The sequence below is a fragment of the Rhipicephalus microplus genome, chromosome 1 (assembly GCF_043290135.1).
Source record: "Rhipicephalus microplus isolate Deutch F79 chromosome 1, USDA_Rmic, whole genome shotgun sequence".
NCBI lineage: Eukaryota > Metazoa > Arthropoda > Arachnida > Ixodida > Ixodidae > Rhipicephalus > Rhipicephalus microplus.
The window spans coordinates 144124805-144151217 of record NC_134700.1 but is presented as its reverse complement, the minus strand read 5'-3'; positions in this window follow the sequence as shown (position 1 = coordinate 144151217).

Here is a 26413-nt window from a genome sequence, read left to right as displayed (position 1 = left end):
AGAGGAAAAGATGAAAGGCAGGTCATCTGTCTTCACTTGTTTCACGTCTTCATCATCCAAGCATTGCACCAAAAAATGACATCTCCATTAAATTTGTTTACGCTATTACTCACACGAAAGTGATATTATAAGTGAATGCAACAAACAGGGCCTGGGTTGGAGTGCCGAATGATCCCATATACTTTTTTCTAATTCTTAACAGCGCTTGCAAAATGTCGATAATGGCAAGCAAGAGTGCCGAAGCATTTATGCCACTGAATTTGGTTATTGTGATCCCACGATAGGCTTTACAGTACATTGTAGAGGTAGGCTTCGAGGTGGGATAGGTATGGGTTAAGAAGATAATTATGACGGATCAATTTTCCTTGCCCAAAATCCAAGAAGAAATTTTCAAGACACTTAGAAAACCTTATTGCGTGAAATAGTTTGCAAGAGGTCTTTTCGAAATGCAGGATGATTTTACGGTGATATGTAGTACAGCATGCTTGGCTAGGATCGGCTTTTAAAAACAATTTAGCATAACAAAGTTTGTAAATACTGGCGCAGTATTCATATTCGGACATAATTAAAGAGAAAAAAAGATAGGAATGGCAGGAAGAATAACTAGACGCGCATCTGATTTGCTATCCGACACTGAGAAAAGGGGAAATGTGGAATAAAAAAATGGAGAGATAGAAAGAAGGGAACGCAAAAAAGAAATGCTGCGTTTACAAGACAAAGTACTGTATGGGTGTTCCTTGGTGTCATTGTCACTAATAAGATCTCCTAAAGGCGTCCAAAGAGTGCGTATTGCGCATCGTAAAATCTATATATTGCATACTTGCGAATTTGTAGCGGGAAGTTTATTTATTACTGGCATATACGGGCTAATAGCTGAATATTCAAAGGTTGTGTCTGTTTTTGTGCTCCTTGTTCTCTCTACCTAGTGGACACTTTCTTCTTATAGAAACACATCGTTTTATGTGAGCATTGTATTCGTTTGAAGCGACACTTTCTATGCCTACTACTTTTTTTTAGCTTTCTTCGTACTTTTAAATGCGCAGCTGAAGTGACCAGCAGCTTTCAAGAGATGTTTTCTGAACTGATTGTTTGATAATTCTAATGATTGTGTGTAGTAAAAGCGTCGCTATCAATTGTTGTAGGCTTTTTTGTCTATATATCGTGAAACGGCGTTACCACATTGCCTATATATTCACTCACGCATGCTTAATTTCATTGCCACTTAAAAATGTAACTAGTCAACTGCACGCAATACGGGTGGAAATATTCGTATTCTGAAAAACCTGGTAAAAGTACGGGCTTGGGGTGAAGTGCTACGTAGGGAGAGTACTCCACCCAGACCTTTACGGATATTTGTTTTTACAAGTTTCCTGTTCGCAATTTTGGGTACATGTGTCCATCTCAAAACAAATGGCAGCAACCACGTTATCATTGTCAGGATTGGTGCCGCCGTAAAGATTTGCCGCCAGGAAAAGAAAATGGCGATAGTGATGTCATAAAACCGCGCTGATATGTGCGTTCATAAAAGCCCAACTATGAATAGACCACAGCACGCGAGTTGGCAAGCACGTGTTTGTGTATGCAGATTGACCTTACACAGAAGAATATAGGCTGAAATGCAAGCCACACTCAACCAGTGCATAATTTAGGCACGTGCCCACATGCGGCTACGATCCCTTTTGCGTCATAGTATGCAAAACTTGTCAGGTAATGAAAGCATAAAATTGTAGTATTAGTTTCTATACGTGGGCGGATAAACAATATCGGCTCTATTTTGTGGGTATCAGCTTTACGCGTACTAGAGATGCAGCAAGGTGTCGGACACTGTAAGCACCTATGTGCAATGAGGGGCGTTGATGTGACATTTTCTCATCTGCATTATCGATGCCACATCTGCTATCGTACCATCTAGTGGTTGCTGGATGTTTTAAGGCTGGTGTTGTAAACGTAACCTTGCTATATCTCTCGAACTTACGCCAAGGAACTTTGCACCTTTAAGCATACAGTTTGAAAAGAATCAACGTACCAACCGATGATAGCTCTGGTTTCCCAGAATCAGATTGCACATTGCAATAAACAAAATTTTAATACAAATGTGTGAAAGTTAAGCATGAGTAGTAGATAGTCTTTGTTTAGTCGTGCACCTTGTTATTGGAATTTCTTCACTCAATGCATTATGAGATCGTCACTAGCATTTCATACATGTTTTCGTTTTACTTTGTAATTGAAAAATTATAACAGAAGGACTGTTTCAGGGCATCTAATTAAAGGTTCGTATCAACATCACATAGTTTTAGACAAAAGCCGTATCAGAACAGTTAAGTATGTCACTGCTTGCCTTAGCGAATATGGCCCTACACAATAAAAAATAACACACACAGACACGTGCCGGAATGCCTGCTGTGTTGGGCTACAGGGTAAAGCGACGCCAGCGAGATGCAAGCCGTGCGTCGTCCGTCACTCCTGACAAAGATAAGAGGATGAATGAATACGACCGAAGGCGCCCTGTTGACAAAACTTCGGCAACGTACACTTTATCCAGGGTCTGTGTCCCCCCTTGTCATGCTGCACCTGCCGACAGCGTTATTGGCACATACTTCCGGCTGGCGCAGTGTGCTTGTACACAGCTCGGCTTCTTGAATACCAGCGGCTTCTTGACAAGTGTGGACTGGTCTTATCCTCGGAATAGGAGTGACTCAAGCATCGGCGCTTGTAGCTATCAAGCGAACGACTGCACAAGTGAGCCAGCAAGCAAGCAAGAAAAATGAGGCAGCTGCGGAAAGATGCAATACAGAAAGGTGCATAGAATAATCGCTCATCTATGCGACCGAGAAAATGCAACTTAGAAGTGTGGCAGTTCGGGCTAGTTGGTATGCTATGACGATAGTTATAGCGCGAGAACTGTCATCGTTAATTACTCGCGCTGTATTTATCGTCATGAGAAAATGCACCACATAGTGTAAACGTTGCAAAGGTTTTCATTACTTTAACATAATCATTCTTTGTCTTTACCCAGCGTAATAATAAAATCTTATGCTGTTCCAGTAAATAAAATGCAGGCAACTAAAATATCGTGAAAATTTATTTAGTGCGTTTACTTTGAAATTATCGTAAGGAAAACTGGAGGACTGGAGGTGTCAGTACAGTGAACGTGAAAAATTACGCAGAACTTTAGCGTCTCGTGAAAAATTAAATTTGTCAACGTATCGAACAAAATACTCACATGACGCTATTATATACTTGCAAAAACATAAGTAACGTCATAATATATGCCTAATCCTGCGCCCCCCTTCAGAATTTATGCCACTCGTGAGTTACAAAAACATCTCCGTCGTAATGGATACATATATACTGTTCAATTGAACTACATAAGCGTTCCTAAGCGAAACTAAGGTTGAAAAAATATTCTGATCTCTCAGAATTAAATTCGGGCTGCTTATCGTGATACATTCTCAACAATATAAGGTGAGGAAGGAGATTTCTAAACGGAGAATTTTCATGAACACCCTACTTCCTCCAATGGATCTTTCTTGGGACTTTCAGAGTGTCTGGTTGTGGGATCCCATAGCACCTAATTTTCACCTACTGAAGAAAAGGATGTCTTTGCTTGAAAACACAAAACCCGGTAGGTAGCATGCTTGTAATTATTAAACCTCTAACGCTCATACAAACACCCACGTAAGAATACTTTAAAGGTATAGTTCAATTTTTCAATTCACGGGGGGTTTTCTTGTGCGAGAATAAAATTTTACTCTAGTTCACTTTCAAATATAAAGTGATCAAAAAAAATTAGTCATTTAAACTTATCATATAGGCAATTCTGCAGCATCTACGTACATATTATCCGCATCAATGAGAATCACTAGTAGCAAAAAAACAACGCAAAATAAGCTGAACATGGCGTATTTTCGTGTTAAGCTTTTGAATCTGTTACATTATTTTTATTCAAATATGGTTGGCTGAACCATGCAAGGTAAAACTCTTACTGTATATATCATTTTTCTTTTCGCATCTTACTGATTCTTTTTTAGATACCGGTGACTACAACCAACACTATCTTGTGAAAAAAACACCTTATGCAAAGTAAGTGTATTCGAATCCTGTTTATTATTTATAGTATGCTCACGCCAGCGAATTGTTTCAACAGGCTGAAATACTACCCATTGATTACCTCTACAATTTTATGTTGGCATTGTAGATCAGGCATGAATCGAAAGAAAGTCAACACATTTTGCACGACCTCTCAAAACTGCAGCCAAGTACTGCATTGTTTGATGCACAAAATAAGAAAACAATAGAAAATAAAATTTTCGAAAAGAAACTAGTGCAAAGATAAGTTATTCTGTATAGTTACTACGTTACTAAACACGTGAAAGCTTGCACAGATTTCTTACACTGCACACAGACCCAATTGCGCAAATTACGCATATTCAGCTTTCAATAATTATTTGCAGTTGTAGTATTGTTATTGGTGTTGTTATTTTCCTTTTTTTAAATTTCGACTTTGTTGTGTAGCTTGTTATTTGAGTTTGTACTTCTCACTGTTCGCCACTGCTGTCGTGTGACAAGGTGGCTGCGGGCCCTCATCAAGCTGCAGCTTTTACCTGCAGCTGTTCTCCATCAATTCAACTATTGAGAAATAAACAATATTGTTATTAATAATATTAGTATTATTATTGCTATTATTATTATTATTAGTAGTAGTAGTAGTAGCAGTAGCATAATATTTGTAAGATACCTTGGGAGCAAACAAAGCAAAAATATTGCAGCTGAATTTTCTCAATGTAGCGGTCAAAGTAGAGAGAGAGAGAGAGAGATATGCAAGGAAAGGCAGGGAGGTTAACCAGATGCACATTCGGTTTGCTACCCTGCACTGGGGAAGGGATAAAGGGGAGAAAAGAGGTTGCAGAGAGATGAGAAGGTACACACAATAACGAGCACACTCGGGGAGCACACACACTCTACAGGCGGTCGCTCAGGTTTCTTGACTTTAGGTAAAGTAGCACTGCTTTAGTTGCTTTCTGCGCAACTGAGGCAGATAGATGCCCAAGGTGCTAGTATCTTCTGCACACAAAATGGTCCGGGGTCAAGTTGATTCAAAACCATCCGGAGCTGGCATCGCTGTGTGTCGTAGCAAGCGCAGCTGCACAGGACGTGTTTGATGGTCTCTTCGGCTCCGCAGTAGTCGCATGTAGGAGTGTCGACCATACCAATGCGCAAGGAGTACACCTTTGTAAATGCAACACCCAACCAAAGGCGGCATAACAGTGTCGAATCAGACCGGGAAAGTTTTCATGGTAGCTTTAGCTTGAGCGAAGGATTCAGTTCATAAAATTGACACTTTTGGAAGCTAGTAGACGGCCAGAACGTGCGTGTGAGAACTCGAGCCAGTAGGTAAAGTTGTCTTGCTGCATCATTCCTTGATAGAGGAATCGGGACTACACGAGTTCTTTCATTGGCTGAGCGGGCTGCATCATCGGCTAATTGATTTCCGGTAATACCGATATGTCCAGGCAGCCATTGATATATAATATCATGCCCTCGTGCTAGAGCTTCATGATGGCAATGTCTTATTTCTTGTACCAATTGGTCATGACTCCTCCTACGCATGGCAGACTGCAAACTCTGAAGCGCTGCCTTCGAATCACAGAATATGACCCATTTTCCTGGACGTTCTTGAATGAGATATTGTAAAGCAGCCCTAATAGCAGCAAGCTCTGATGCTGTAGATGTAGTCATATGCGACAACTTAAACTTCATTTTCATTGCTGCAGGCGGAATTACAGCGGCACCTGACGAGCTGCTGAAAAAGACGGACCCATCAGTGTATATCTGCGTTCGGTCTAAGTACAACTCATGTAATAATAGCAGTGTTGCATGCTTCAATGCTACTCTGGAGTGATTGCTTTATTTTTTGATTCCCGGAATTTCTATACGTACTTGCGGCTGGTCGAGGCACCACAAAGAACATGCCATTCTCGCAGCTGGCGTATATCCTGATGGAATGCTGTTTAGGTGCTTGGCTATGACGTCTGAAAACGTAGCACGTGGTCTTCCGGAGGGTAGAAGGGCCATGTGGTGGTCGGGGACACGGCTAGCATGTCGAATGTGTGCTCTGAGGCAATCCACAACTCTATATGTCCTGACCGGATGGTCTTTGGCAAGCATGATTGTGGCATAAGTAGAAGCGCATCGGGGCAGTCCTAGACAAATACGCAGTGCCTGACCCTGCAACCTCTCCAATGAATGAGTATTGGATTTGCAAGTGTTAGTCAGTACCGGCAAGCTGTAGCGCAATAGACCCAGAAATAGTGCCCTGTACAGCTGTAGCATGGAGGCCACAGATGTTCCCCGTGCTTTCCCGCACAAGAATTTCACTATATGCACAATAGATAGCAGTCTCTTCTTCAAGTACCCACAATGTGGGCTCCACGAAAAACTTCTGTCGATTATTACGCCCAGGAAACGATGCGTCCGTGCATATTTGACACTCTGCCCATTGATTTAAACAGGGCATGGCGTCATGGGTATGGCTGAAGAATTTTGCACGAGAGTTGCCGGGAATATTATGAACGAGATCATCGACGCCGTGATCTTTCCTGAAACGCGATTACCAGAAATGGACATTCCATTCACCATGGAAGAACTGGAAGGTACGCTAGTCGCTTCTCAGCGCATGTCATCGCCAGGTCCTGATGGTATTTTTTACACCTTGGACAAAAACCCAGAAAAGAACTTTTAACATGCTTCAACAACTCCTGGCTCAGTGGCAGTGTTCTCCGAGAAGGAAAAATAAGTCGAATAATACCACTTTTGAAATCGGGAAAATCACCATTGGACCTGACAGCGTATCGCCCTATTGCCCTCGCAAGCTGCCTCTGAAAAGTGATGGAAAGAATGGTTCTATTTCGTCTCGAGTGGTACTTGGAACCATACACCAAATACCCTTCTTGCATGGCAGGCTTTCGTCGGGGCCGCTCCTCCATCGACTGTGTCCTTGACTTATCGACATTTGTTCAACAAGAAAAAAGTCGCAAGCGCATATCAGTGGCACTCTTTCTTGACGTGAAGGGTGCATAAGATAATGTAGCTCACGATGCCATCCTCACTTCTCTCGCAGCAATGGGCATTGGTGAACGAATGTTTCAATGGATAAAAGATTATATAACTGGCAGGGGTTTCTTTGTGCAAACATATGAGGGTACAACTGCTGAACATTAAACCTACTGCGAAGTACCTCAGAGAGGTGTTTTAAGCCCCACAATGTTCAATGTTGCCCTCATTGGTCTGGTGAGGGTTCTGCCAAAGTCGGTGTGCCTTTCCATATACGCCGATGATATTTGTCTCTGGAGTGCTGCAGTTACTCGCCTACAGGTGCGTGCACGAATACAGCGGGCAGCAACCCTCACAACAGCTTACCTTCAGAAACAAGGCGTAACTATATCAACTGTGAAGTGCGCGTTGATGGCATTCACACGCAAGCGGTCAAAGTAAAATATTGCTTTTATATATTTCCAAAGGGCACTTTGTTAGTAAAAGAAGCAGAAAGTTTCAAAGAATTTGATTTTGTTTTGACGGAGAAAAAGTTCTCCGAACGAATGTAGGCTTCGTCCTACCATTACAAGGTAGGACGAAGCCTGCCTTTATTTCACCTCTATTTCATAGCAAATAAGGGCAAAATTTGAGCGAGGATTTTCCGGCAGTGAATTATGCATGTGTTACAACTCCTTGTCACTCGTTTAAATAATACCTGTTTTAGTAATATTCACTTAATAAAGCCTGCTTTATTAAGATTTTAATGAATATACGCATAGACACTACCAAATGAGCATTACAATTCGCTTGTTTATTTTATTTGTTGTTTTTTGCCCTTGTGCAGAGAAGCAGGCCAGGGCGTACAGCCCAGGCTTTCCCCTCTGTCTGCTTCTGACTAAAAAAGAAAAAGATATTTATCGCGGCGTACCAAAGCTACTGCAACTAAAGTCTAATGTATTAGAAAGGACAAACATGACCTTGTCCTCTAAAAAAAAGGGTAATTGTGTGCATGTATCCAGTGTGAACACATATCAGAGTCAAAGAAAGGTGATCTGAAAATAAAAAAAATCAGATGCTTCGGACTTGTCGTGAACAAAAGTAATGATATGTAAACGTGTGTAAATCTAAGCGACCATTTTTGACGAAGTGAAAAGCTTGTCGCGATGGCACACAAAGAACGCCGCCCTCAAAGTCGATGTGTTGCCTTTGAAGGTGCAGCCGAAACTTCATGCGAAAAAGAAAAAAATAGTTGAGATAAAGTAATGACGCATAATAAAGCTGCTTTTGGATCGTAGACATCACTTACCATTGCAGGTATTGAAAGTATGAAACATATTCCAAGAACACCTTTAAAACACCTTAAATCTGATTGTCGTAATTTGTGATTCCCTTGGTGTGCTTTTCCTAGCTCTTTAGTATAATTCACTTTACTTCTGCACGATACAAATTTGAAGGTACCCCACGTGTAATATTGCCACGTTCCATTTCACAAGTTTTTCCGAAACAACACACGATTCTCGCCGCAAACCACGCCTGCAGGTTTCGAGAAGGTTCCGGACTGTAGTAGATCGATTCGATAAAGTCACGCCCACTGTGCGAACGGTACGGATTGTTCTGGAACCTACGCCAACGCCAGCGATAACGCTAGAACATTCGACGGCAAGGGTATAAATGCCGGCGCGCTTCGCCGCTTGTCAGTTGTTGATCGAAGGCCGACGCTGCGTTCGCCGCTATCAGTCCGAGACTGCTATCTGTGCAAGACTGCTGCTGTAATTAGACTTTCCCTTTACCGGGCACAGGTTCGCCCAAATAAACAGTTAAATCCCAACACGAAGTTTTCTGTCTTTGGCCACGTCACGACCCCGTGACATCTGGTGGAGGTGCTGGGTAAAGGCCGAAGGGCATCACCTTAAACTCGAAGAGGCCGTCCGGTGTTATAAACGCCGTCTTCTCTTGGTCTCTTTCGTCGACTTCGATTTGCCAATAGCCAGTCTTGAGGTCCATTGACGAGAAATGCTTGGCGTTATGGAGCCGATCAAGGGCGTCGTCTATTCGTGGGAGAGGATACACGTCCTTTCTTGTGATTTCGTTCAGGTGGTGATAATCGACGCAGAAACGTAGGGTCCCATCCTTTTTCTTCACCAACACCACTGGGGATGCCCACGGACTCTTGGACGGCTGGATAATATCATCTCGCAGCATTTCATCAACTTGTCTCTTCATTGCCTCACGTTCTCGCGTCGAAACCCTGTACGGACTCTGACGGAGTGGTCTGGCATTTTCTTCGGTTATGATTCGATGTTTCGTGATTGGGGTCTGCCGAATTTTCGATGACGACGAAAAGCAATCTTCGTATTGCAGGAGCAGGGCCTTGAGCTGTTCTTGCTTATCGTTCGGAAGTCTGGGATTGGCGTCGAAAGCTATGGGAGGGGCTTGGTTCCTCTGAGCAGGTTCCGCAGAATAGGCGAGGGCGAAAGCACTGGTGGCTTCGACAATTTCTTCGATGTATGCGACCGTTGTTCCTTTGTTCACATGTTTGTACTCATTGCTGAAATTCGTGAGCATAACCGTTGCCTTGCCTCCCCGCAGCTCTGCAATTCCTCTTGCGACGCAAATATTTCGGGTGACCAACAGATGCTGGCTGCCTTGAACGACGCCTTCCAAGTCTATTTATTTATTTATTTATTTATTTCAAATACCCTCAGGGTACAAACGTACATTGAAGAGGGGAGGGGCAAAGAAGAAAGTTAACACGTAATAATAACTTAAATAAAAACTTGGTTATAGTTTTAAAAATACAGAAATGAATTATCACGATGACGCTTTAAACAAATATCAGTTACAAGAACAAAGGCCAATGAACCAAGATGAATAACACAGCAATCAAAACACTGGACTGTCCTGGAAGAATTACAAGATTTTATCATTGGATGCACTGCCAAAAGAGATATAATGAAAAAAAAAGAAAAAAAAAAATAATGTACAAAAAGTAGCCACTCGCAAAACTAGAATACGAGAAGCATAAAAAAAAAAAAAAAAAAAAAAAAATTAAAGGTATGAAAACAAACACTGAACGATGTTAACTCGAAATGAAACTTCGAAGTGCGATTTTGAAATTATTGGTGTTAGTTATGCTTGTGAGTGATGCAGGCAGATTGTTCCAGTCTCTGGTCGTTGTGGGGAGAAATGAGTGTGAAAAGCCGACGGTGTTGCTGTGTGGAATGTTTACCTTTTGGCGATGGTCGATGCGGGATGAAATGTACGGCGGTGGCTGAAGAAGCATAGAATGTAAATATGAATTGTGGTAGTAGATTTTATGGAAAAGATAGAGTCGAGATAGTTTTCGGCGATGTGATAGCAATGGAAGGTGTAGAATGTCTTTCATGTTAGTAACACTCGCAGTTCTTTGGTAATTGTTTAAAATGAAGCGGACTGAGCGATTTTGTATTTTTTCTAGTAATTTTATGTGGTTCTGATATCCGGTGTCCCATACTGACGATGCATACTCAAGCTTCGGACGAATGAAAGTTGTGTACAGTAGTAGTTTTAATGAAGATGGCGCTTGAGGAAACTTCCGGCGAAAATATCCTAATGTGCTAGTGGCCTTGGTGGCTATGTAATCAATATGAGTTTTCCATGAAAGGTTATTGGTAATATGGACACCCAAGTATTTGTACGATGTTACGCATTCTAGTGGGATGTTATTAAGTGTGTAAGTAGGGGAAGTCACTTCAGCACTGGAAATCCTCATACTTTTGCATTTTCTAACGTTTAATTCCATACGCCATAATTGACACCATTTAGTTATGTTATTAAGATCTTCCTGAATTAGTGAAATGTCTGCGGCATCCGTCACCTTTCTATACAAGACGCAGTCATCTGCAAACAGGCATATTTTCGAAGAGACATTAGTAGGCAAATCATTAATATAGATTAGGAATAGTAAGGGACCAAGCACAGACCCTTGCGGGACACCAGAATCAACAGGAATCAATGAGGAGTTAACGTCGTTAGCGGCTACAAACTGAACACGTGATGTTAGAAAGGCGCGAATCCAATTAATTACAGCTGTGTCGATGTTTAGAACGCTTAGTTTATGAAGTAGCAGTGCATGGTTCACTTTGTCGAATGCTTTAGAGAAGTCGAGAAATATACAATCTGTTAAAAAACCGCCATCTAGATTAGAGTGGAGAAAATGAGTGAAGGCTATGAGCTGAGTGTCACAGGAAAAGTTTTTGCGAAATCCATGCTGCGAAGCTGTGAAGAAGTTGTTATGTTCGAGAAAATTAACCAGATGTGTGTAAATTATATGCTCCATAATTTTGCAAGGCACTGATGTAAGAGAAATCGGTCTATAATTTTGTGGGTCATGGGATGGTCCTGATTTGTAAATAGGGATGACTCTGCCAGTTTTCCAGTCAAACGGTAAGGTACCCGAGTTGTAAGATTGCGAGTAAATATGTTCTAGTATGATTGAGCAATATTCAGCAGTGTTTTTTAAAAAGATTGCATTGATTTCGTCTACCCCGCATGATGCTTTAGATTTTAGTTTCTGAATGATGCTTTTGATACCAGTGGAGTTGAAGATTATGGGATGCATTGAGTGGTATTGAGTAGGATGGATCTCAGGCATCGGACCGGGAAGGTTAGGTGATGAGAATGACGAAGCGAAAGTTTCATTGAGCAGAGTAGAACACATATGCTCCGGTACAGGGCCCCCAGAACTTGTCAGCAGTGATATACCATTTTTATGAGCATTTCCCCGGATAATCTCCCAAAAGCGTTTTGGGTTAGCCTGTATTAAGTTTGGAAGCGTGGATTTAAGGAAGGAGACTTTGGCTGATTTTAGTGCTATGAGATATGAGCTTGCAGCGTTTTTGTATGTTAGCCAATGAGACGGTGTTGAGTGAAGTTTAGCTGTGCGGAATAAACGTTTTTTCTTATTGGATAATCGATTCAAATATGTACTATACCATGGTGATTTATTGTTAGCGTAAACAGTCCGAAGGGGGACATGTTTGGTTATTAGCTCACCGATTTTATTTTTTAAAATGAACCAGTTAGTTTCGACGGAGCGTTCTAGATAACTAGGTAAAAAAGTGGCCAGAAACAGGCACAGTTCATTGTTGATGGCCTCATAATTAGCTTTTTTATAATTTCGAATCTTTTTCCGCTGTCGCTTTATCTTTTGATGAGGTGTTGTAATCGTGAAGAGCAGGATGTCGTGATCGCTCAGCCCTGGCATGTGTGTTACTGTAGAAACTTTATCAGTTGATGTCGTTAGAATCAGATCAAGGAGTGATGATTTGTTTTTTGTTACACGTGTTGGAAGTTTGACTATCTGGGATAAGCCGAAGTCAGAGCAAACTGAAACGAACCGATTGGCTTCAGCCGTTGAGGGGTTAGAAAAAGGGATCGAATGAGACCAGATGATGTCAGGAAAATTAAAATCACCCAAGAGTATAATTTGAACTCCCGGGAAACGCATGGTAACCGCATTTAAACTGTCGTGAATGTCATCACAAAAGGATGAGTCACTTGATGGGGATCTGTAGCAGACACCTAATAATATTTTCTTAAAACTAATTGTTAGGCAACACCAAATAAGCTCTAAATTCGAGTTGATTGGCACAAGAGAACAATTTATGGATTCTTTAACAGCGAGCAAGACGCCACCACCAATCCTACCAGTTCTGTCACTTCGGTAAACAGTATAACGGTTTGCACACTCAAAGAGTTCGGGGTTTGTTATTTTGCTACTTAGCCAGGTTTCTGTCAGTGCAATAATGTCGGCGTTACAGTCATCAATAATACCACAGAATTCATCTTTCTTGGGAAAATAACTACGAATGTTGGTAAAAAGGACTGAACACTTGCACTCGTTTATGGTTCCTCCCCTCAGATGTCCCTAACTCGGCGGTAACCTACGACCTGAGCGAAGAGTTCTGCTACGTTCATGCTCGTGTGTGGGTTTTTTTCTGTGTATTTCGAAAATACAGTTCTTCGCTTCGTCGTATCCGTAAGATTTGCCATCGAATGTCAGCGTTTTATACCGAAGTTTGAAGGACGTGGTCTTTGATTTACCGTATTCTATTAGTTTTTTTCTTATGTTGCGCGTTGTTTGACAAAAATCTTCGCTCATTGCTATGTCAGTGCTCTTTAGCAAACCTCGTTTTGAAAAAACCAGCTCTCTCTTTTTAAATGTTTCAAATTTCGTTATAAGTGGTCGAGCTTTCGCTGAATCATAGCGTCCTATTCTGTGAGCGCGGCATATATCAGAACTTGTGACATCAATTTGGATAGTATTAGTCAGGAGGTTGATGATCTTTTTTTCCGATTCCGAAGAAGTTTCATCTGCGGCATCTGGAATTCCATAAAAGACAAGATTGTTTCTCCGCGATCGATCCTCTGCGTCATCAAGACGCGAATGCATATTACTAGTGTCTTTTTCAAGGCGCTCAACAGTGGTGCGTAGTTCTTTCATTTCATGCTGCCAGTGCTCGAAAACGGAGGTTTGGTTTTCAACTTTCGCCAGTCTGTCCTTTATTTCGTTTATTGATTCTGAAACTGACTGTTGTTGTTCTTTTAACACAGATACGGTGTCCAATATTGTTGTTTGCGCTGATTCCATTCTTTTTGTACGTTCGTTCAAATCCTTCATCGTTTTCACTAGTTCTGCTAAGTTGTCAGGACCTGGGTTGCTTTCTACATCCCCACAAAGAAGTAGTAGCAAAGAACAAAAAGGCAAGAGAACGGCTTGTGGGCACGGAAGCACAACAATAAAGGGTTCATCAGATCGGAAGCTACGACAAGGCAGTTTAGAAAGGTAACTAACCTGCAAGACGAAAAGACAGGTGCGTAAGCCTTTGGCTGTTCTTTCCATCGCGCTTCCGTGCCCACTGCAGTGATAGTGCTCGATGCTGGGTCTTATCCTATCCGGACGAGATGACGTTGATGTCGCAGGTGACGTTGATGTCGCAAGTCAGGTGATTTAGGAGCGCCGACTGAAATAATGACGCTTGAGCGAGGCGGAATGGTGACTTGTTCTTCCAGCACATTCAAGGCATGGTGTCCTGACGGCGTGCGCGGCGGTAGTGCTTCTTCTGTGGATAACGTTATCGACCTTGTTTTTAGGTTGATGACAGCACCATGGAGGCATAAGAAGTCCATGCCAAGGATGACATCTCTCGAGCAACGCTGTAGGACTACGAAGTCAGTAGGATAAATACGGCCGTTAATGGTGACTCTCGCTGTGCAGATTCCTGCAGGCGTTACGAGATGACCTCCGGCTGCGCGGATTTCAGGGCCTTTCCAAGCTGTCCTAACTTTCTTTAACTTCGCGGCGAACGACCCACTGATGACAGAATAGTCGGCTCCAGTATCGACGAGAGCAGTCACACTGTGGCCGTCGATAAGAACGTCGAGGTCGCTAATTCGCCGTCTCGCATTACAGTTAGGGCGTGGCGTCGGGTCACGGCTGCGTTGGCTTGTTCCGCTGCTTCCATGTTGCGTCGTCCGGCCACCTTCGGTAAGTGAGCTTTTGCCTTCAGGGCTTTGCCTGGTTGGGGTTGTGTTCAAAAAGCTCCGTCGCGTCGGCGTCGTTGTCGAAGGATCTTCGGTAGTTCGTCGCACAGCAACCGCACCTCCATCGGTTGCTGCCCTTAGTTTCCCGGATACGGGCTAGGAGACCGGCCCCGCGTTGGGCCAGAGTACTGCCGGGGGTGCGGTGACATGCGGTGGCTGGGCGACGGTGAACGGGAAGGACTTCGTGGTGTCCATTGAGTTCCTGCCAGGTAGTCGGCGATGTCACGTGGCCGATCTCCTGGCTGCGGACGCGGTGCATTGACGGCGAAGCCACGCAGTCCCATCTGTCGGTACTGGCAACGGCGGTATGTGTTCCCGGCCTCGCAGCAGTGGTAGCAGAGGGGGCGGTTGTCAGGTGCACGCCAAACGTCCGTTTTCCTCGGTGCACTGCGCTGGCCCGCTGGGGAATGGTAGGACGTCGGTTGGGGTGGTGGCGGCGGTGGCGTCTGGCGACGGAAGTGTGACGGGGCGGCGTTTTGGCGTGGACGGGGAGGAGCGCTGTGGCGCACTGCAGCGGCGTAGCTCATAGTTTCTGGCTCGGGCGGCGGTGTTTCGGGAATTCGAAGCGATTGCCGGACTTCTTCTCACACAATGTCGGCGATCGAATCCACTTGAGGCTGCGCCGAAGGCAACAGTTTGCGCAGCTCTTCCCGCACGATCGCTCGGATCGTTTCACGCAGGTCGTCGGAGTCACTGGCTTGAGCAACAGCGCATTCTGGAGTCATGCGACGATTATACTGTCTGGTGCGCATGTCCAGCGTTTTTTCGATGGTGGTCGCCTCGGATACAAATTCTTGGACGGTATTCGGTGGATTCCTCAAGACACCGCCGCAAGACACGCAAGACACCGCCGACAAGGCCAGCGGGACTTCTGCAGCCAATTGATCCACCTTGCCGACCTTTCCAGCAGATTGGTATGGACCTATTGGGGCCGTTCCGAACGTCGGCTTTCGGAAACAAGTGGATCGTGGTAGCTACCGACTACCTCACCCGCTACGCCGAGACAAAAGCCCTGCCAAAAGCAGTGCATCCGAGGTAGCTAAGTTCTTCGTCGAAAATATCGTCCTACGTCACGGCACCCCGGAGGTCCTTATCACCGACAGAGGAACGGCATTCACTGCCGACTTAACTCAAGCGATCTTGGCATACAGCCAAACAAACCACCGCCGGACGACAGCGTACCACCCACAGACCAACGGCCTCACCGAGCGGCTTAACAAGACGATCGCCGACATGCTGTCAATGTACGTCGATGTCGAACACAAGACGTGGGACACCATTCTTCCGTATGTGACCTTCGCATACAACACGGCGGTGCAGGAGACGACGCAGATATCTCCATACAAACTGGTCTACGGAAGGAACCCGGCAACGACGCTCGATGCCATGTTACCCAACGTCACCGACGAAGAAAACCTCGATGTGAGCGAGTACCTTCAACGCGCCGAGGAAGCCCGACAACTTGCGCGTCTTCGTATCAAGAATCAACAGACGACCGACAGCCACCGTTACAACCTTCGACGACGCTTCGTGGAATACCAGCCCGGTAGACGTGTTTGGGTGTGGACGCCGATACGCCGACGTGGACTAAGTGAAAAGCTTCTGCGACGGTACTTCGGACCGTACAAGGTGGTTCGACGTCTCGGCCCACTTGATTACGAGGTTGTCCCCGACGGCATCACGAACTCTCAACGACGCCGATCGCGACCTGAAGTCGTCCATGTCGCGCGCTTCAAGCCGTTTCATGCACGTTAACAAACTCAGTGTTTTTTTGTATTATTGTTGTATTGTAATTTATTCATTGTACTTTCTTGCATTATTATTGTACCTTCATCTTTAGTTAAAGCATCGGGACGATGCCTTTTTTCAGAGGGGGGCATTGCCACGTTTCATTTCACAAGTTTTTCCGAAACACCACACGATTCTCGGCGCAAACCACGCCTGCAAGTTTCGAGAAGGTTCCGGACTGTAGTAGATCGATTCGATAAGGTCACGCCCACTGTGCGAACGGTACGGATTGTTCTGGAACCTACGCCACCGCCAGCGATAACGCTAGAACATTCGACGGCAAGGGTATAAATGCCGACGCGCTTCGCCGCTTGTCAGTTGTTGATCGAAGGCCGACGCTGCGTTCGCCGCTATCAGTCCGAGACTGCTGTCTGTGCAAGACTGCTGCTCTAATTAGACTTTTCCTTTACCGGGCACAGGTTCGCCCAAATAAACAGTAAATCCCAACACGAAGTTTTCTGTCTTTGGCCACGTCACGACCCCGTGACAATATTATCTACGAGAAGAGGAAGATTTTAAAGCCGGCTGCTTGATTGAAAGCTTGTATATTGGCCTTCACTTTTTTATAAATTGTTTTATATGTTGTTTATGATATCGCGGGAAATCCTACTTTTAATTCAACTTTTGTACTGCCTGATTGAATGCCTGTATATTGGCCCTTACTTCTTAATGAATCGCTTCGTATGTTCTTTAGGATACCCTGGAATATATGCTGTCAATACAGCGAAAGCTGTTATAAGATAACAACCAGAGTCACGCGCAGCGCTGTAGTTCTCCACCGCCACCGCCACCGTAACTGCTTCGCATGAAATAACAAAAAAATTTGTATCAAGGCACAGTGGGGCTCGAACCTGGAGCTGCTGCGTGCCAGACCTGTCTTCTACCAATGAGCTACGCTGGCGCTTGGAACGTTTTAGAACCACAGTAAGTAGTGGTTGCGCGGCAGTTCTGGTTACCTTTTATTTAGTTTGTGCAGTAAGGTTGGAGAGGCATGCCAGACGTTGCGCTGCATGTGCTCTGGCTCAATGTATTGCTTTGATCGAACTCAGTCGAAGCATGTCTGACCGGATCAGCCCTGACAACACAGACAATGCAGCGCCCGCATGGCACCCCGCGACGTGTGGCAGCAGCTGAAACTACCGAGCGTTTCGAGTTCCTGTTAACCCAGGGGAAAGTCACCGACCCCCGCTTCGCGATGAAAAGGTAGGATTAAAAGCGTCATTGTAAAAGACTTCTGATTGTTTCACGGAACTTTCAACCGGTGAATCAATGGGCCTCTTCCAAGACCCAGCATAGAGGGGGGACTCCTCAAAATGATTGACCTGACGGCCCCGCCCTGTAGTGTGGGCGCGCCTGAAAACTCGGTGGCGCGCGTTGTGGAAACACGGAGCTTCATCCGTGAGCTTTTCATCCTGGTCCGGTAAGGCAGCTCTCGGAAGCGGTCGTGCCGAGGACGTGTGAACGCGTAGCATACGTCGCGGTAAATGGGTGCCCGGTCAGTGCCCTAGGTCCATATTGTCGCATTCGCATGTCTTCGACTGATTTCGCGCTTAAGCCTTGGAAATGAGCTCGTAATTAGAACCACGTGTGGTCAGTGAGCAGTTCCTCTTACAGAGCACATGGGATGGCCGGAATATTGTCCCGTCGGCAAGAAGTTGACGTTTTACAGGAAAGCGGTTCTATGGCTGCAAAGCCCTACGTATAGCTCCATCTATAGATAAATGTGTGCCGCTCAACCCGCCCGTCCCTCTATGACTTTTTCCAGTTTTGTTTTATTTACATTTTTGTTGTGTTATTTTTGATGAGGGTATGAGCCCTCGCACATGCACAAAAGTCGCGTCCTTGTGGCGGGTTTTAATCGACCAAGTTTACTGTACTAACAGAGGACGAACAGGCGATGATTCACTGAAAAGTTGTGTAAGGGTGGCGCACCGAGCGAATTAGAAGGAACCCCGGAGTTCCGCCAGACGTTCTGAACCAGGCTTAGGGTGTTCGGCACCTTCGGCTCGGCCGAATTCTGTGAGGTCACCCTACAGAAAACGGTTCATTTCCTAAGTGTTTTCTTTTTCTACCTTGATGTCCGTAATTCTGTCTCTTCTGTACAGTCTGTAAATAGAAGTTTTCCTCAGCTCTACTAGAACTTCTTAAGCATTCTTACTTCATCTTCAAGTGACCAGGAAGTCAATCGCCACTTTTTGCATAGCGGCCGTACTTTTCTTCTCCCACTTTGCCATACCACCTCGGATGGTGCGTCTCAGGCGAAGAGTGGTCAGAGTCGGTTTCTTCACAGCTAAAAGAACCTAAATACCTGAATTGTATTGACTCTATCGCAAACTTGCGTTAGGAAAGTTTGATGTCGGTAAAAGAATTTGCGCTAATAGGAGTATTAAAGCATTTTATAACAGCAAAGGAACAACCAGGCGTCACACAATGCGAATAGCATAACGAGTGGGTCTTCCGTGCTGCAACCCATTACAAAATCTTGTTCTTCATCACCTATCAACTGTGGTGCACACCTACTTCAGACATAATTCCTCATCGTCATCAGCAACTGCCCGAACAATTGGCGCAATATTTTTCGCAAAAGCTTAGTGGATACCACGCTTCTGAGAAGAATGACGAAGAATAAATAGCATAGCGACTGTCAGCCTAGTACCCAGAAACGATTTATATAATGCTTTAGTTGGTACTCAATGAGTGTGCTTGCAGCGGTTACCCAATGAGTGTTTGGAAAAAGCTTTGAAAACCCGGTGTTCTAGCTTTCACTGTGACTGCGCCACGCCTTCCGTGCAGATCTCGCATTTTATTTTTATTTTGACCAAGTGCTGTCTTTCTAGATACCTAGGCTACGTATTTTTGGATATTCGCCAACATTAGTTTTTAGATTAATTTCTTCAATTGGGTAGCCGTCAGTGGCACGCAAGCAATAACCATTCACTTGAGACCAATCTAAGGGAGAATGCATTCATACAATAGGTAGCTTAATTAGTCTCACCGCTTCATACTGCTAATAGGTGATGAATTTGAGGTCAATGCTCGGAACGATCTCTTACCAAGCAGAGAAGGCACACAGCATCTGCATATTATGTGTCGCCGCTTTACAAGTCTAGCAGAGTGATGAGAAAATAGTTGCAGGAAATGCAAGTAACACAACATTTCAGGGTGTAAAGAGATGTATGTATGTATGTATGTATGTATGTATGTATGTATGTATGTATGTATGTATGTATGTATGTATGTATGTATGTGTGTATGTATGTATGTAGTTTTATAGGTTAAAGGGTGTGCGTACACAGCTTGTACGAGTGAGCATAGTTTTCGACAAATATTCGAGAGTAGTTGGCAGTCGTATGGCGGAGGGGCCATGTGAGCTTAACAGAATAAATATAAAATGAATATTAACGAAAGTCATACTTAAAATCAGCTGCCTACCAAGATATTGCAAGCAGCACTCATTTAGTTCCCACCGCATAGTGTGCCAGCCTTGCAGATGCTGTTTTCTCGTTTACGTACTACACTGGCTGAAACGACCTTAGGGTGGAAAACAATATTCAGTGCCTGAAGACAGTTTTCCGGGCTATACTTTGCTTTTAGGGCTCACTTGTTATCAGTCACATCAAAACTTTATTGACTCAGCCTTACACACTCAACTTGATTTGTGTTTGAGGAAGAGAGGCGATTCATGAGTCGTGTAGACTGTAGTTTGTTTTTTCACCATGATGTCAATGCTCTTTAACGTCATCATATAGCATAATTGGTGCTGTACCTAGCTTCAATATATCCCTTATCTTTGAATAGGAGTTGTCAATAAATAGGCACTAGTAAGGATTCTTGATTTGATTACTCCCAAAATACAAATTTATCCAGCAATTTTATGAAGAAGTGTGCAGGAACTGGTCAAGGCACCTCTCCCTCGCTCTTTGACTCGCACTTCTGGACAGTAAAATGGTGAGCTAGCGTATGACCATTAGTGTGTTTAACTATATGTCAATAGACGTGTGTATAAACATCAGCTGACATAAGGCTGTTAGTAATCCTAAATATTCAGTAGGTAAGCTTAGTTTAAGTGATGCTGAATTTGAGGTAGGACAACTTGAGTCAGTAGGTAACGTGGTTTCTTGGGGGAGTTGGTACGACATTATTCACATGAAACACGTACGATGAAACACATCCGACAAATTTTGTGCTGTTTGAGCCATTAAAACACCAGGTTGTTGCGCATATCAATTGCTTTTAAACTAGAAGCGATGCTAGCATTAAGCCAACAATATACATGTTTTCAAGGAAACTCGTCCCAATAGATGACATTCATTGAGAAATTTTTTTTGAACAAAAATCAAGTGGTGTGGTGGCTCTGTGGTGAAACACTCTCTTGCCACGCAGACGACCTTGAAATCTCTTTCTCACAATTTCTTTTATTTATATGCTCTTTCTAAAACTGTTGCGTCATCATCATGTTCTTCGTCATCATCTGTGTTTCATTTCCGATTGGGCAGAAGTTTCCTTATTATTCCTTTTTTGCATTTTTCTCGATCTTTTGGTAACGGAAATATATATTTTCAGTCGCAACTAACGACTCCAACGCACACTGACGCGGATTTCCGGTGAGACGACCTCATTCACACTGTCGCGCTAAAATGAAAATACCACTGAGTGAACAAATGTTAGCAGAATGACAAACAATGGGATTCATGGCACGATAAATTGGAGCGATAAATAAAATAAGTGCAATATTATAATACAATGAAATGTTTAAAACGTTTGACGGAAAAATCTACGCCTAAAAAAGAGAAGCCATCAAAAGACTCGAGCGTTTCTTACGTCCAGGCATAAACGCGGGCTTCTTTCGTGTTATCTGTGACATTGCTTCTTCGCTTTATTAATTCACTCTATTCGGCAGGCTTTCGATTCAGCAGCGCTCCAAATCACCGTTTTAGGGGCGAAGCTCCTTATAGCGGCACCTGTTGGCTCTCGTTATCGAAGTAGTAGTCGTAGTGTGTAACCAGTCTTACATTTTGACCTCCAAGGTGGTGCCGGGGAGAGATTTCTTCTGTGCGTTGTTGAAAAATAAAAAATTCGCAACGTGCGCGTTCACTAAAAGCCGAATTCTCCTGTCTCTCATTCCCCCTTAGCAGTCATTGGCATGTACATTGAGCACTATTTGACAAGAAAGGGTTGCTACGTTATACTCGCTGGGCATATCCTCCTTGGTTTTAGAAAGGTTTAGCGAGCGTTGGGCCGCGATGCCATGAATACATTGAACTAGTATATACCATGAACTCGAAGTGGTTAAAGGTCGGAAGCAGACACGAAGTGCAAGCCGTAACAAAGTGTGCGTGTGCCACCTCTCGTTTAGTCCTTGGAAAGTTCGCTGGATGGCGGTGCATATGCGGGATATATGATGAAAAGATGCGAGATACAGGTACTTGGATTGTTGAATAGATGGACGAAAGGACACACAGACAGATGCATACACGGACTCACAGATGGCTGCACCAACGGATAGACGCGTGGACGGACGCAGGGGCGGATGCATGGACGAACGCAGGTACGGACGCACAGATGGATGTGCGGAAGCACGAACAGACACACGCACGGACGGGCGAATGGACGCACGGACGGTCACACAGACGGACGCATGGATAGACGGAAGCAAGAATGAATGGACGGGCAGATGCTTCGCCCCACTCTTCCTTATTCACTTCGTGGATAGGCTACCTTTTATTCGTTTTAGAAAAGTGTAGTTTAAAATTTTCGAGCTCAAATATAGCAAAAGTAATGTCCTTTTACTTTTAGGTACTAATATCAATGTATCAGCATTGAAAGACATCACTATAGTCAGTTTTCCTTGTACAAAAAACTTTAGGATACATAGAAGACATCACAGCAAGGCGTAAGTATGAGAGAGTTACAAGAGTTTATTATACGTAGGTACGTTAGAAATTTTGTTAGTCGAGTTGTAGAGTTATCTATATACGGAAGGGCAAAGCGACTAAAAAACACAGTTTTACTGTATTAGACAACGAATTATAGTACTAGAATTGCAAATATCGCTAGGTGGCACTTTTGTGTGTAAATTTTGTTGTCGCTGTGATAACTATTGTGAATGACAGTGGTATGACTAAGAAAGCAAAATCAAACAGATTTTGGTTTTCCGGAGTTTATACATAATAAATCTAGGACAAAGGTCTCCTTTTGCACAGTGAAAAGGGGACTGAGGCAAGGAGCTGAAGATGACCAACGCTCAACTATTGCAAACAAGCGAATCCCTAGTGCATAATGGGAAACCTCGTGAAACATGACTGTGATGGTAAGGCTTAATTGCGGGTGTTCCTTCATGATAACATGTCTACCCTAGACTACGTAAATCGGTCAATTAGGCAGTGTCTTAAGTATGGACCTCATCATGCGCTGGTTACCCCGTTTCTTTAGGAAGGAAAAGAGATAAAAAGGAACAAAAATATACATGCATAAATTGTTCATTACCTATAGGCGACAAAAGCTCGCTTAGCGTCTTTTTAGAGCAGGTGTGTAAAAAAGACAATAAAAAGGAAAAGACAATGCGCGAGTCAATGAAAACAAAGCACTAATAAGTTAACAGATGTAGGTTTAAAGGCTTGGCAAGAAAACATAGAATTGTCACGGAGGTTCGTTTTTAGCAACTATATCTAAATTTGCAGCGTTAGTGCTTGATGATTCTTGAAGATGCAAAACCATAGTTTCCGATCAAGTCATAAAAAAGGTCACACACGCAAGTCGAGATTGAACCAATCAGAGGAAAGGGGTTGGTAAACAGTTACACTTCACTGACGAAAAGTGGTGTGGGCAGAGGAAATATGCAGGTGTGCAACGCAAAAAAGCGTCGAAAACGGAGGCACCGAAAATATCAATGCCTAATTTCGTGTGGTATAAATATTTATTTTTCAAAACAAACCGAACTATGCATTGATATTTTTGTTGCCTCTATTTTCGTTACTTTATTTTGTTGCACACCAAAACATTTGCTTCACTCAAACAACTTTTGCCGAGTGACGTGTGGGTGCACTCAGTTTTAAAGTAAGTTAATTTTGACACGTAGTTCAAGGCTTCTGTTTATTTGTACATGGAAAAGTTAATAACAAAAAATAGCGGTGAGTTGGTATTTACAGGCTGAAAACAACCTAATGGGGCTTCTTCAACAGACCTTGATAAGCAAAAAGAGCACAAATAATTGAACTTTAGATGATAGTTAGCTAGGTTTTGCGGACCTATGTGTACTGATGAAAGCATTCTAAACTCAAGTTACTCCCGGCAAATACCACTTGCAGCGTGAAACAAACAGAAGGCACAAAAACAACGTGTCTCATCTATTTCACTGTTGCCGGACTGTCAAGCATTACGACTAAAGTGTCATAATTGCGGGAGCAACGCAACAGATTTTCTATATCACGTTCATCATCTCAACTCGACAAAGCTCCGCTCGATCACAAAACGCCTTTGACTGTCAGAAACCCGAGAAGCTCTGTTAGTACGTCACGCAAACTTAAAATGTCGTGATGAGTAGATAAATGCGTACGTTGCTCGCCCACATCCGTGACCTAACATCAATGCACTGCTGCAAGTAGGTACTCCGGTTATATATTATCAAGTTGTGTTTCAGGAAGACCACACTTGGGAACATAGATTTCGAGAATGACATTCTACTCTAACATTCGTGCCGTTATATTTCAACGTTTTCCAGCAAAAATCCTGTTCCAGTGCGGCTTGAAATACGGCGCTATATTCACTCACTTATTTTGTATAGGATTAATACTATTAGAGCGAATGTTTGTTTGATTTAGATGTCCTCGACGTTCTTCGCGTGGCATTTTATTGTGTGCCTAATGCATTATTGATTCGCTCTCGAAGCAACATGTTTTTTAGGGTGGGGGTGGTCTCGGCACTTCGGAAATTCTGCAATGTCACGAAGCTTGTTTTATGCATTGAAAACTCTAACATCATTTTTGCAGTTGCACTGTTTCTTCAACAAACGTGCACACGTAACCCAATGCATTGAGTCGAACTATTTTCAAGTGCTACGTGTTCTCTGCGACCTCATAAATCAATGCGAGTGAAGAAAAAAGGTATTGAAAAACTAAACGATTGAACAAAATATTCGAGATGCTTGCGGATGACTGCGCTGGATTTAAAGAAAAGCGAAAGGAGAAGGATGGTTGACATTTTTCAATAGTTTTTTTTAAATGGAGAAGAAAAAAAAAGGTTTCATTTTCTCTAGGCTTACGTGCAACGGCTACGAAACCAAGAGGCAGTTTATTTCGTAAACATGATCTTCACCATATCTATCTATCTATCTATCTATCTATCTATCTATCTATCTATCTATCTATCTATCTATCTATCTATCTATCTATCTATCTATCTATCTATCTATCTATCTATCTATCTATCTATCTATCTATCTATCTATTTATCTATCTATCTATATATCTAACTATCTATCTATCTATCTATCTATATATCTATCTATCTATCTATCTGTCTGTCTGTCTATCTATCTATCTATCTATCTATCTATCTATCATTCTATCTGTCTATCTATCTATCTATGTACCTGTTTGTCTATCTATCTATCTATCTATCCATATATCTGTCTGTCTGTCTGTCTATCTATCTATCTATCTATCTATATATCTATCTATCTATCTATCTATCTATCTATATGTCTGTCTGTCTGTCTGTCTGTCGCCCCGCCACGGTGGTCTAGTGGCTAAGGTACTCGGCTGCTGACCCGCAGGTCACAGGATCAAATCCCGGCTGTGGCGGCTTCATTTCCGTTGGAGGCGGAAATGTTGTAGGCCCGTGTACTCAGATTGGGGTGCAGGTTAAGGAACCCCAGATGGTTGAAATTTCCGGAACCCTCCACTACGGCATCTCTCATAATAATATAGTGGTTTTGGGACGTTAAACCCCGCAAATCAATCACTCTGTCTGTCTGTCTGTCTGTCTGTTTGTCTATCTATCTATCTATCTATCTATCTATCTATCTATCTATCTATCTATCTATCTATCTATCTATATAGCCGCTTGCGTCTGGATGCTTTCGCGATCACCCCCTAAACTTGAATGGTAAACCCATATAAGTATGAGATCGCAGCAAGTTTCGTGGAATACGACCTACTGGTCATGAATATTGTGACACTTCCGTCGCATGCGTCATCAAATCCTTTCTGCCAGATGTGGGCATATACCCGCGGGTAGGTATGTGCCACTATGCACCACATGTTATCAACCCTCATATCTACCCAGCAACGGCGACAACACACAGGGGCAATTTTAACGCGTGAGCGTTAGGGGAAAACTCCCATCGGCAGCATTGACCTAACCATTGTAAAAAGAAAAAAAATAACCCTCAGGGTCCCAGTAGGAATCGAACCCAAGCATTCTGCGTGGAAACCAAGTATTCTACCACAGAGACGCGCTACGTCTCGCATCTGCTTTTTAAATAGACCATAATGTTCGTTAAGAGGGAATTGGGGATGTAGTGATGGTTATGAAATATATAAACATTACATATGCAACGATAGGATACAGCCTTCACGTATGGTTAAAATCAACTGTAGGAAGGCGCAATGCACTCAAAGCGATCGACAGTCTATGTCAACCATGAAACAGCACAAACAGAGGTAATTTTATTCTAGGGCGTTGTTAAAGTTCAGTGCATCTCAATGAAATGCGTGACAATGAGTAGGCTTAGATATAAGATCCAAAGTTCATAATTTTTACTTTATATCGCCGACAAGACGGATGCATAGACGCACACATGGATGGTAAACACGGGAACGCTTGTATGAATTTACGGATGGTAGGATACACGCATGGATGCACGGACGCGCCAACGAATGAACGGACTCACCGATTCATGGGCAGACAAACATATAGATGGCAAAAATGATCAATCAATGAATAAATAAGTTTATTATCATGTCATAAAAGGATGTTACAGGGAGTAAAATGTAAAAGACGGTCG